This window comes from Humulus lupulus, chromosome 5 (assembly GCF_963169125.1).
Source record: "Humulus lupulus chromosome 5, drHumLupu1.1, whole genome shotgun sequence".
Taxonomy (NCBI): Eukaryota; Viridiplantae; Streptophyta; class Magnoliopsida; order Rosales; family Cannabaceae; genus Humulus; species Humulus lupulus.
This window is the reverse complement of record NC_084797.1, coordinates 54,246,967-54,258,877: the sequence shown is the minus strand read 5'-3', so window position 1 is coordinate 54,258,877 and position 11,911 is coordinate 54,246,967.

Genomic DNA, 11,911 nt, shown 5'->3' with positions numbered 1-11,911 from the left:
AATAATATTACAACTCTATGCAATAATATTACAAATAAATATAGATTGATTAAATAAGGTTACAACTCTATAACTGAAAATTACAAATAAACAAAGAAAATGAAGAAGATGATGAAGAAGAAGAGAATAGTAAAATACAACTCTAAGCAAAAGGTTACAAGTAAACTAGAAGTGTTTGAAACAAAAGAAAAGAAAAGATTACAACTCTTGAACAAGAAATACAAGTAAAAGAATAAGAGAATAAGAAGAAAACAATATAATAGAATGAGAGCAGAAATACAAGAAAACTCTCACTTACACAACCTAAGTGAAGAGGGTTGGGAATCACCAACTTGAACAAGGTTTAAAACCTTTGTCCAAAAGCTTATTTCCCCCTAACTCAAGCACTAAAGGATCTCTCTCAGATATTGGAAAAACTTTATGGAATTATCAAGCCTCAAGGTGTTTCTAGCCAAGTGCTCTAATGGATAGAAATGTTGTGTCTTACAAGTGAGCTATAGGCTCCTATTTATAGAGTTTAGAGACACCCTTTGAATTTCAAATTCCACCTATCCCCATGGCTGTTACCAATGTTTAATTGGATTAATATGGAATTAAAAATGAGATTTGGGAGTTATTTGGGTTTTTTGAGCCGTTCAACAAAGATTGAAAAAACTGAAAAAATTGTGAGTTTTTGGCCTGTGGCCGCGGCCAGAGACATTAGTGGCCGCGGCCACTAGCCTCTGTCCCACAGGCCGCAGCCACCAACATTCAGTGGCTGTGGCTACCGACCAATTTCAGCACTTAAAAATGTGCTGTTTTTCCAAACGGTTCCAAACCCTCCCAAATGATTTTGTAACTCCCAAAACACATTATTGAGGTTAAAATCATATCTCTAACAGCCATATCACATATGGATTTATGAAATTCATCTCAATATTGTGTAACAACAATTTTACACAATAAAGGGTAATATTTGGAACTTACAAATTTGTAACACCAAATATGTTACATTATTTGGATATTTATCATATATCTAAATATTGTAACTCTTTATTATATGTTACAATATGTGACACACTTTGTCACATTTATTTAATATAAACATTATATTATAATATAATATAATATTACATTATATTATAAAATAATATAACACTATGGATAGGAGGATGCGAATGGATTTGAGCATGGCTAACGGACTAAAAGTTTCCTCATAGTCCACACCTTCTCTTTGGGTATAACCCTTTGCCACTAATCGAGCTTTATAAGTCCTGATATTTCCATCAACACCTCATTTCTTCTTGTAGATCCACTTGCACCCAATGGCCCTAAAGTCACTAGGTGCTTCCACAAGATCCCAGACAAAATTTGAGTACATGGACTCCATTTTCTGTTTCATGGCTTCGAGCCATAGTTCCTTTTAAGGGCTAGCCATTGCCTGTTTGAAAGACAATAGATCATCATCACTAGTGTCACCAACAACCATATTGGTTTCACCATCCAAACCATAGCGAATTGGGTTCCTAGAAACCCTTCCACTACGATGAGGCTCCGTGACTGTTTGCTCAGGTGCAGTGGTACTTTCTTCATCTAAATTGACTTGTGTCGGTTGGACATGAAGAGTGGGAATTTCATCATCAACTCGTGTTGATGACGATGGAATATTGGTTGGAGTCAATTCTTTAACCATCTCCTCTAAAACTACTTTGTTGTGTGGTTCGAATTTTTAGAGATAGTCATTTTCCAAAAAAGTAGCATTCGTAGAAGTAAACACTTTCTTTTCTGAATGACTATAGAAAAGTCCACCCCAAGTACCTTTAGGATAGCCAACAAACATGCAAACTTCAGTTCGCGGTTCTAGCTTTCCGTCCTTTTTCCTCAGGACGTGAGCGAGACACTCCCAGATTCTATAATGACATAAACTAGGTTCACGACCATTCCGGCGTTCTAAAGTTGTTTTGGGGATTGATTTAGATGGCACGACATTGAGAATGTCATTCGCGGTTTCAATTGCATGTCCCTAGCACGAAGTTGGTAGAGTTGAGTAACTAATCAGGCATCTAACCATTTCCAATAAAGTTCTATTTTGGCGTTTTGCTACACCATTTTGTTGCGGAGTACTTGGGGCAGTAAGTTGTGATAAAATCCCAAGTTCAGTTAAATGATCTTGGAACTGCATATCCAAATATTCTCCACCCCTATCCGATTGCAAGATCTTTAACGTTTTACCTAATTGGTTCTGAGCCATTGCTAGGAATTCCTGAAACTTTGAAAATGTTTCTGATTTCCTATGCATTAGGTAAAGACATGAGTATCTAAAGTAATCGTCAATGAAAGTGACGAAATACTCAAAACCACCCATGGCTTGTACATTCAAAGGTCCACAAACATCTGAATGAACAAGCCCAAGTGGTTCTTTGGCCCTATCACCATTTGCAGAGAATGGACCCTTGGTCAGTTTGCCTTCTAGACAAGATTCACAGACATGTAATTCACCTAAGGTGAGTTCCCTCAAAGGTCCATCATTTGTAAGTCTTTGAATCCTATCATAGCCAATGTGACCTAGTCTCAAGTGCCATAAATACGTCATATTATTGTTATCGGTGTTTTGACGTTTATTGGTCCTAGGTTTAGCTACTTTGAATAAATCATTGTTAAGAGCGAGGATTTCGTTAGGTCACAGAATATAAAGCCCTTTTTCAAAACATGCAATACACAATTGTGATCCATTGAAAGAAATAGATATATTAGAACTTGTGAAAGTTATAACAAATTGTTCTAATTGCAACATGTAAACTGAAATTAAATTTCTACTAAAATCCAGAATAAAAAATACATCATTTAAAATTAAGTATTTATTTCCGAACTTCAGACGAGCTCTTCCTCTAGCTTGGACCGCAACGAATGCTCTGTTCCCAACTCTAAGATTTAAGCCGCCTTCGTCCACTTCCTCCCACGATTTAAGAAGTTGTAAAGAATTACAAACATGGTTAGTAGATCCAGAATGAATAATCCAAACTGATTTATCATTCTCTAAAACACATGTTTACAAGATAAATGAACTATAATCATTACCTTTGTTTTTCGCTGCTAGAAACTTAGGGCGACCTCGTTTCCAATACCCCTTCTCTTTACAGTGAAAACACTTATCTTTACCTTTCTTATTCTTCCCCTTAGGCGTCTGTGCATGTGGTTGTGCACTTGTCTTTGCAGCCTTTGCAGGCTTGGGGTTTTTGTTTTGTCCATTCTTCCTCTTGTTTCCAGCTTTCAAAGACGAAGCTTGGTTAGCTTCAGCCTTAGCTAGATCAGCAGTAACACAATAGTCTTATTTTCTCCTCCTTTACTAGGTCCAGCCATGATAGACTCAAAAGTCTGAAGCTCGTTCATGAGATGCGTCGGACCATAGTTGAGTTGATTACGAACGTGCAGACACGGTGCCATCCGAGCATTCACAGTGTCATCACGTATGTGCGGAGACGGTGATATCCAAGCATTTACGGTGCCATCACGAGCATTGATGGTGCCATCATGAACGCGTGGACACAATGCTCGTTCTGGGGATTCCTCAATCATGAAGAGCTCAGAGTTGTCACCAATAAACTTTATGTTGATATTCTACTTCCCATTAAGGAAGTTTTCTCCAGTGAGTTTCTCCATCAAAAGTTGAGAAAGGATGAGAGTAGACACAGACACTACTTAACTTAAAACTACAAATTACCAATAAAATAGAAATCAATCACATTTGCTCAATAAAACTTCTATTCACACAAATTTCAAGAAATAGCACAACATATACCAAAATATGTAAGATATGAGAAAAAATTCCAAAAACAATCATATCTCTATTTCTTTAGGTTTTTAACTAATCTATGATATCCTTGTCCTGGTTGGTGAGAGTAAAAAATACCACTAGTTAAATAGAGCTGTAAACTCATGTAATAATGGACACCACTATTAACAACCTACTATTCGATCAAAATAAGAAAACAAAATCTCTTATTTTATGAGCTAGATCCACGGTTTCAATAATCATAGATTTAGTCCTAGTAATCACTGTAGGGGTGAGTCTAGTAGAATTTAACCTATAATTATCTATCTTTCGAGATCTAACCTTGTCAAAATAACTAATGAACACCTTCCGTAGGGGGACGAATCAAAGCGCTTCGAGGTCCCATTAAGCTATTGACTATGTTAAACCAACGGTGTAGATCGAATAAAATTATTAAAATAAGCTCATTATTAAATTAAAAAATAGTATTTTTATTATTTATTTTTAGAAAATTAATGAATATGGTTTTCCAAAAAAAATTAAACAGATTAAATATTTTAAAACCAAAGTCCTATAATTTCCTATTAATTCTAAAGTATCAAATTGAAACAAATTCAATTAATTTAGAATTAATTTGTTGCTAATCAATATTTAAGTTTAACTAATATAATGAACCTATGCAATTGAGTCCAACTTAGGTAAATGGGCCTTAGCAATTGGACTTGTATGGAGGAGGGATAGGTCCAGTATGTCGTTCCCACTACAAAGGCCCCCAATCTTCCATACAAGGTCCAAAAGATAAAAATTTAAACCTTCGTTTTATTAATTGTTCTTAATTGATTATGCCCACTATAGACATGCAAAGCAAATGAGCCTTCACAAGTGGAATCACCCACAAAGAGGAATTTAAACTTTACATTTTCTCATGGGCCCAAATAAAACCTATCATTTTATGAATATTTTATTTGGCAAAAACCATATATCTAACAAACATATGAGCCACTATATGCATCTAAGCCCAATTGCAAAAATACCACATATAGTGCAAATAAACATGTTATAATTGGATGGGCCTAATCATGTTACTATATGAGCAATTATATGAATTTATGCAAAAATACCACAATTTATTTCATTTGCAAAAATACCACAATTAATTATCTAGAATTTATCAAAAAAATTCAAATTAATAAAAAATTTACAAAAAATAAGTCAATTAAAATGAAATTTATCAACAATTAACAATAGTTAATTTAAATTTCATTTATCAACAATCAACTTGGTTTAGGTTAATTTGAAAAAAAAATTAATTTAATTTATATAGGATTTATCAACAATTAACCAAAGTTAATTTAAATCCCAATTATTAAAAAATATTTTATTAATTGGTTGAAAAAAATGATATTTTTCAAAATTTAACCAATTTTAAATTTTAAAATCAATATCTAAAATGTTTTTTTTTAAATATCTTGTTTGTTACAACTATTACCTAATATTTTAACTATTTAAAAAAAATAAAATATAAATAGTTATAACAACCCTAAAATATCTTAAAATAGTTAAACAAATTCAAATATCCATGAAAATATCTAACTAACAAATTTAAAATTTAAAATAATTTAAATATTAAAAACTATAGAATAAACAGATATTTATATTTTAAAATAAAGATTTAATAAAAATATCAAGAATTTAAAAGAAAATATCTTAAATATCTGATATCTTAATTCTAATTAAAATATTTAAAATTAAGTTGTTAGTCTATTTTTTAATTTGAATTTGAATCTTTGTAGAAAATATCTAATTATTTAAATCTCAACTAAAAAAAATATCTTATTTTTTAAAAAACAATTTTAAATACAAAAATAAAAATCTGATATTTTTGACTTTGATTATAAATAATTAATTTTCACAATTTTTATTTTTCTTTAATTTAAAAAAAAACCCGATGAACAGTACCCGGTATTGTTCATCGCGTGTGTGTGCGCGGGTGGCGCGCACGAGGTGCGCGGGTGGCACGCGGGCGTGCGCGCATGGGCAGCCAAGCCAAAATTTTTCAAATTTTTTTTTTGAGCAATTTTTCAAAACAAAACAATTTTCTAATTAATTTTTAACACGTTTTACACAAAAAAATGCATATATAAAAGTTAATAGCATAGAAAAAAATAACCTAAAAATTGCTAATAGTCACATAAAATCAACATGCTTCATAAAACACATGAAAATCCATCAAATTATTCAAACATATCAAATAATCCAATTTTAAACATGTTCATGCATGTAAATAAAGATTACCAAAGGCTCTGAGGCCCGTTGTTAGGAAACTTTATACATGATCTTTATTTATTTTCATGTAGATCTAATATTAAACAAATTAATATGAGATAACCTAGAACATGTTTCTAAAATTGAATTCAAAGAGAAACAAAGATAAGAATACTTACAATATATGAAGTGGAATGAAAGAAGTCTTCCTTCAATTTCTCTAACTCTTGTATCCTTTTCGTCGCAGAGTATTATCAAGAAACTGAACCATTTTTCTAATTTCTTCACAATTTCAAATGTATCCTTAGAATCACCTAGACTAGTGTGGGAAATTCTCAACACATGAGATAGATACAAAGAGAAGAAGAGAAAAGAATAATAAGAGGCTTAGAAAATGACTTGTGTTTAGAGAGAATCTAAAACTATCAGAAAACCAGTGATTAAACTTATCTGTCGTCTGTCTTGACTTCTCTCTAAGCACTCCCTTTATAGACTCAATTAGGCCATTTAATTTAATTACAAAATTAATAAAATAATAGCCAATTTGAAGCCCTAGGTCGAAATTATCATAGACTTTAGGCCTATGAAATTTCCCATTTGATTATAAGCTCATTGGACTTAAAATCAAAGTCTATATTATTTTCTATTGATTTAATTAATTAAATAATCATTTAAATCCTTTATCAAATTAATTATTTATAATTTGAACCTTGATTTAACTGCTGAACCACGTAAAAATCCTCTTGTTTTCCTCTTTATTCATTTGCTCCAGTATTTTATTGTCTAATTGCTCTACTATTTAAGTTGATGAAAAGCGGCGTCAATAGTTTGGTGCTTTCATTGAGAGCCATTAAACAGTACATGTGTGAGTTTTTTCAGTCAAAGAGCCTCCTGAATCAACAATGGCAGCAAATGATCCCAATGTTCATGAGGAGGAAATTTTAGATGAAGATGACTACCCCCGACGCCCTGGAAAGCAACCCATGGTGAACTCAGACCTTGATGAGAGGAGGGGTTCATCTGACTCTTGGGGACCACCAGCCCCCAGGGACGACGAGTACATGTACTACAATCCTGAATGATATGTCTCAAAAGTAGAGCTCGAAAATCGTCAACTGCGAAAGCAGTTGGCAGAGGCCAAGAAGCGCAATGAAGAGCTAGCTAGACTAGCAGCTGAGGCGTGGGCAGCTAAGGCCCCACCTCCGCCAGAGGCCCAGGCTCCGCCTCCGCGGGACGTTCATGTTCCACCACGTAGGCCTCGAGGGTGGCCGAGCAAAAATGCTGCCAGTCGAAGAGCGGAGCAACCTCTGCCGCTAGAAAAACAGCCTGCTCGGCCGAGGCCTCGGAGAAGTAATCGGGATGGAGGTCCTGCCAACCCAACTGCAGAGGCACCATCTGGAGTTAGGAATAGCCGAGCCCCCACGGAGGCTCGGACCCAAAATCCTGGTAACGCGTAGAACGTTCCAGAACCAGATCGAGCAAACTCAGGGCCTTCAAGGCCTCGTAATGGATGGCAGCCACCATCACCAATAAGGCATCCCTCACCAACTCGGAGAAACACCCAACCGACCCATGGTGATAAGGAAAGACGAGCTAGGCGAAGGCGTGGAAATGGGGAAGCTGCTAGGGAGCATAGAGGTCCCCAACCCACGAGAAGCCAAATGTCTCGGTCTCACACTATTGAGACGAGGCAGCCGGCAATAAACCCATCTCGAAACAAACATGCAATGAGCCATGTCAGTGAAGGCTTGGGTGACAGTAGATCAGTTAGTATATATGACCAGGAATGTAGAAACACTGGGAATCGAAGAAATCACCCAGATGTACGAGAACATCTGAACCATAATCGGGGGAATGATAATCCATCAAACCCAGATCTGAGGGATCATCTCAATGGGCGTAAAAACCCTGTGTCGAGGCGCGAAACTGGAGTTGTAATCAACGATAACCAGTTCCCTCTGCTTCAAGTCAGACCCCCCACAGATCCAGTCCAAGAAAGGATTGAACAATTGGAAAGAGCGTGCAAGCTCTTACAAAACGAACGAGGTAGGGAACGGGATGAAGAGTTCGATGAATAACTCGAGCCCTTCACCCCGCATATTTCTAGCACCCCATTTTCTCAGGGATTCAGAGTTCCTCTTGTCCCACCATTTGATGGGAATTCGGATCCGTACAGTCATTTAAGCACGTTCAACTCGATCACACGAGCCAGTAATGTGGGCTACGAGCTTAGATTCATGCTGTTCCCAGCCTCGCTCACGGGACCTGCGAAGAACTGGTTTGAGAAGTATAAGAGACATTCGATTGCTTCTTGGGATCAATTATCAAGAGATTTCAAGAAGCAATTCAAGGCCATGGTCGACATTAGGCCCGAGTCGTCTGCCTTAACCAATGTCCGGCAACAGCCGAATAAATCACTGAAAAGTTACCTCACGAGGTTTAATTTGGAAGTTGCTCGAGCTCGTGACGTTGACGACAATGGCCATTTAATGGCTGTCCGAGCCGGGGTAATGTCTTGAAGTCCTCTTTGGGAGGATATGCAGAGGAAACCCGTAAGGTCCCTAACCGAGTTCAATCGACGAGCTCAGAGGTTTGTTAATGTAGAAGAGGCAAGGTCAGCGTTAAATATGACCTCTCAGCCCATAACTACAAAAATAAACACAAACTCTGCCTCGACCTCGACGGATCCTACGACCTCAAAACCCCCTGGGGACAACCCTTCTAAAAGGAAGAAGAATGAAGGGAATAATCCCGAGGCGGAAGGGGGAAAGAAAAAGAAAGGGGAAAGATATTTCTCCGTGTACAAGGTGTATACCAAACTCAATGAGTCTCGGGAGAATATCTACCTACTAATGAAAACCAGGTCCCTTTCAGACGGTCTGACCCCATGAGAAACCAAAAAGCGAAAAGAGACTCCAGCAAGTATTGCAAATTCCATAGAGATATTGGACATACAACCGATGAATGCAGGCAAGTAAAAGATGAGATCGAAGGCCTGATCTCGAGAGGATATTTCAGGCAATATGTTAGGAATCAAAACCCCAATCAGGCTTCCACCAGCTAGAGGGTAGCAGCTGCACCGCCTGCCCAGAATAGCAACTCCCGAGCACGAGAAGATGAATGACCCTCTCCGATTGATGGAGAAGATGTCATAACCATCTCAGGGGGACTACATATTGCAGGATCGAGCAGGAACGCCCAGAAACGATATGTGAATGAGCTGAAAACTAGTGACGGGTCTCCTTACGAACCCGAACCCAGAGCTCCAAAACAGCAAAGGGTTGAATCTCAACCCATAACTTTTACTGAGGACGATGTGTCTCACGTACAATTCCCTCACAACGACCCGCTGGTCATTACCCTTCAGCTCGCGCATAAGAGGGTACACCAAGTCCTAATTGACAATGGGAGCTCGGTCAATATCCTCTACAAGGCCACTTTAGAAAAGATGGGACTCTTTAGGAGAAGGGATTGCCTAAAGGCCTATGCAACGACGTTGTACGACTTTTAGGAGAAGGGATTGCCTGTATGGGATCCATCGAGCTCCCCGTAACCTTGGGAGACTTCCCAGTCTCGACAACCAAGATGATGGAGTTCATTGTAGTGGATCATCCATCGGCCTATAATGTTCTGCTCGGAAGACCCGCCCTAGTAATGCTGGGGGCAGTTTCGTCCGTTAGACACCTGGCCATCAAGTTCTCGACTTCTAGTGGCATCAGGACGCTAAAGGGAGACCAGCTCGCTGGCAGGGAATGTTACAGCATTTCCGTGAGAGGGAAGAAGCAGGCAAGCGCACAAACGCTTGTAGTAATTCAGAGTAAGGATGGGACCGTTTTTGAAATAGACGAAGTGATCGATCTAAGAATAGAAGAAAGGGCTGACCTCGAGCCCCTAGAAGAACTCGAAGAGGTCAAGCTCGAAGAGATTGATCCCCCAAAAACTGTGAAGGAAGGGAAAAACCTTCAAGAAGAAACAAAATAGCAATTAATTTGCTTCTTGAAGAAGAACCATGATGTTTTCGCATGGTCACATTCGGACATGGTAGAGATAAGTCTGAATGTGATGAGTCATACCCTTAACATCGATAAGAGCTTCCCCCCAAAGCAATAGAAACGAAGACTCCTGGACAATGACAGGAAGCAAGCCTGAAGGAAGAGGTTGACAGGTTGAAGGCAAACCGATTCATACGAGATGCCTTCTACCATGATTGGGTCGCTAACTCGGTACTAATTCCAAAACCTAACAGAACATGGTGGACCTGTATCGATTACTCCAAACTCAATAAATCATGTCCTAAGGACTGCTTTCCCCTACCTCGAATTGACCAGCTCGTAGATGCCACAGCCGGGCACGGACTTATGTCGTTCATGGACCCTTATTCGGGATATAACCAGATTGTCATGCATGCCCCGCACCAAGAGCATATGAGTTTTGTGACAAATAAAGGACTATACTGCTACAATGTCATGCCGTTCGGGTTCAAGAATGCTAGAGCCATGTACCAACGGCTCGTAAACATGATGTTCTCCGAACAGATAGGTAATAACATAGAAGTGTATGTTGATGATATGTTGGTCAAATCAAAACATAACAATAACCATGTGGATGACCTTGAAGAATGGTTCGTTGTGCTGTGAAAGTACAACATGAAACTCAACCCCTAGAAGTGCTCTTTTAGAGTATCATCGGGGAAGTTCCTGGGTTTCATTGTGAACGCACGGGGAACAGAGGTTAATCCTGACAAGATCCAGGCATTGGTTGACATGTCCTCACCTCGAAAGCATAAAGATGTCCAGAGTTTGACTGGACGAATGGCAGCATTAAGTAGGTTTATCTCGAAATATACAGACCGCTGTCTTCCATTTTTCAACCTTTTGAGAGGGGGCAAAAAATTCGAGTGGACAGAGGAATGTGAGCTAGCCTTTCAGGAGCTCAAGAAGCACCTCGCGGAACCTCCTATCATGTCAAAACCTATCACATGAGAAATTTTGTACCTATATCTCGCTACAACCGAGCATGCCATCAGTGTCGTGCTCGTCCGAGAAGACCAGAAGGTACAAAAGCCATTATACTATGTCAGCAAAAGGTTACTGGGGGTAGAATCGAGATACCCCTTGATGGAGAAAGCTCTCAGCCTAATTCACTCGTCTCGAAAGCTCCGACCTTACTTTCAAGCACACCCCATCCATGTGCTGACTGACCAACCACTACGACAAGTCTTATCAAAGCCAGAAGCCTAGGGCCGATTATTAAAATGGGCTGTTGAGCTTGGACAATTCGAGATCACTTATCATCCAAGGACGACCCTAAGAGGACAGGCCCTGACAGAATTCATAGTGGAATGTACTGGAATGACTGACGACAGAATTATAACCCCAGCCCACGAGCTATGGAAACTTTACGTCGATAGGTCTTCCAACGAAAATGGATCGGGGGCAGGAATCATATTGATCACTCCATCTGGAAGCCGATTTCACTCCACCTTGAGATTTGACTTCGAAGCATCTAACAACGAGGCTGAATACGAAGCTCTACTAGCAAGGCTTCGAATAGCCAAGGAACTTAAGGCTAAGGTGATACATTGCTATAGTGATTCGTAGTTGGTGGTCAACCAAATTTTAGGGGAATACCAGGCTCGCGGAACAAAAATGGCTGCTTATTTAGAAAAAGCAAAAACAACACTCGAACATTTCAAGTTCTACACAATAGAGAAGGTTCCCCGAGAACAAAATTCGAATGTAGGCGCCCTTGCCAGGCTCGCCACATCCACCGAGGTCGACGAGCTGAATGTGGTGCTAATCGAGCATCTATCGACACCAAGTATAAGCGAGCCTGAACAGGAAGATGTCTGCATGATTAGCTCCGAGCCAACCTGGATGACCCCAATAGTCGAGT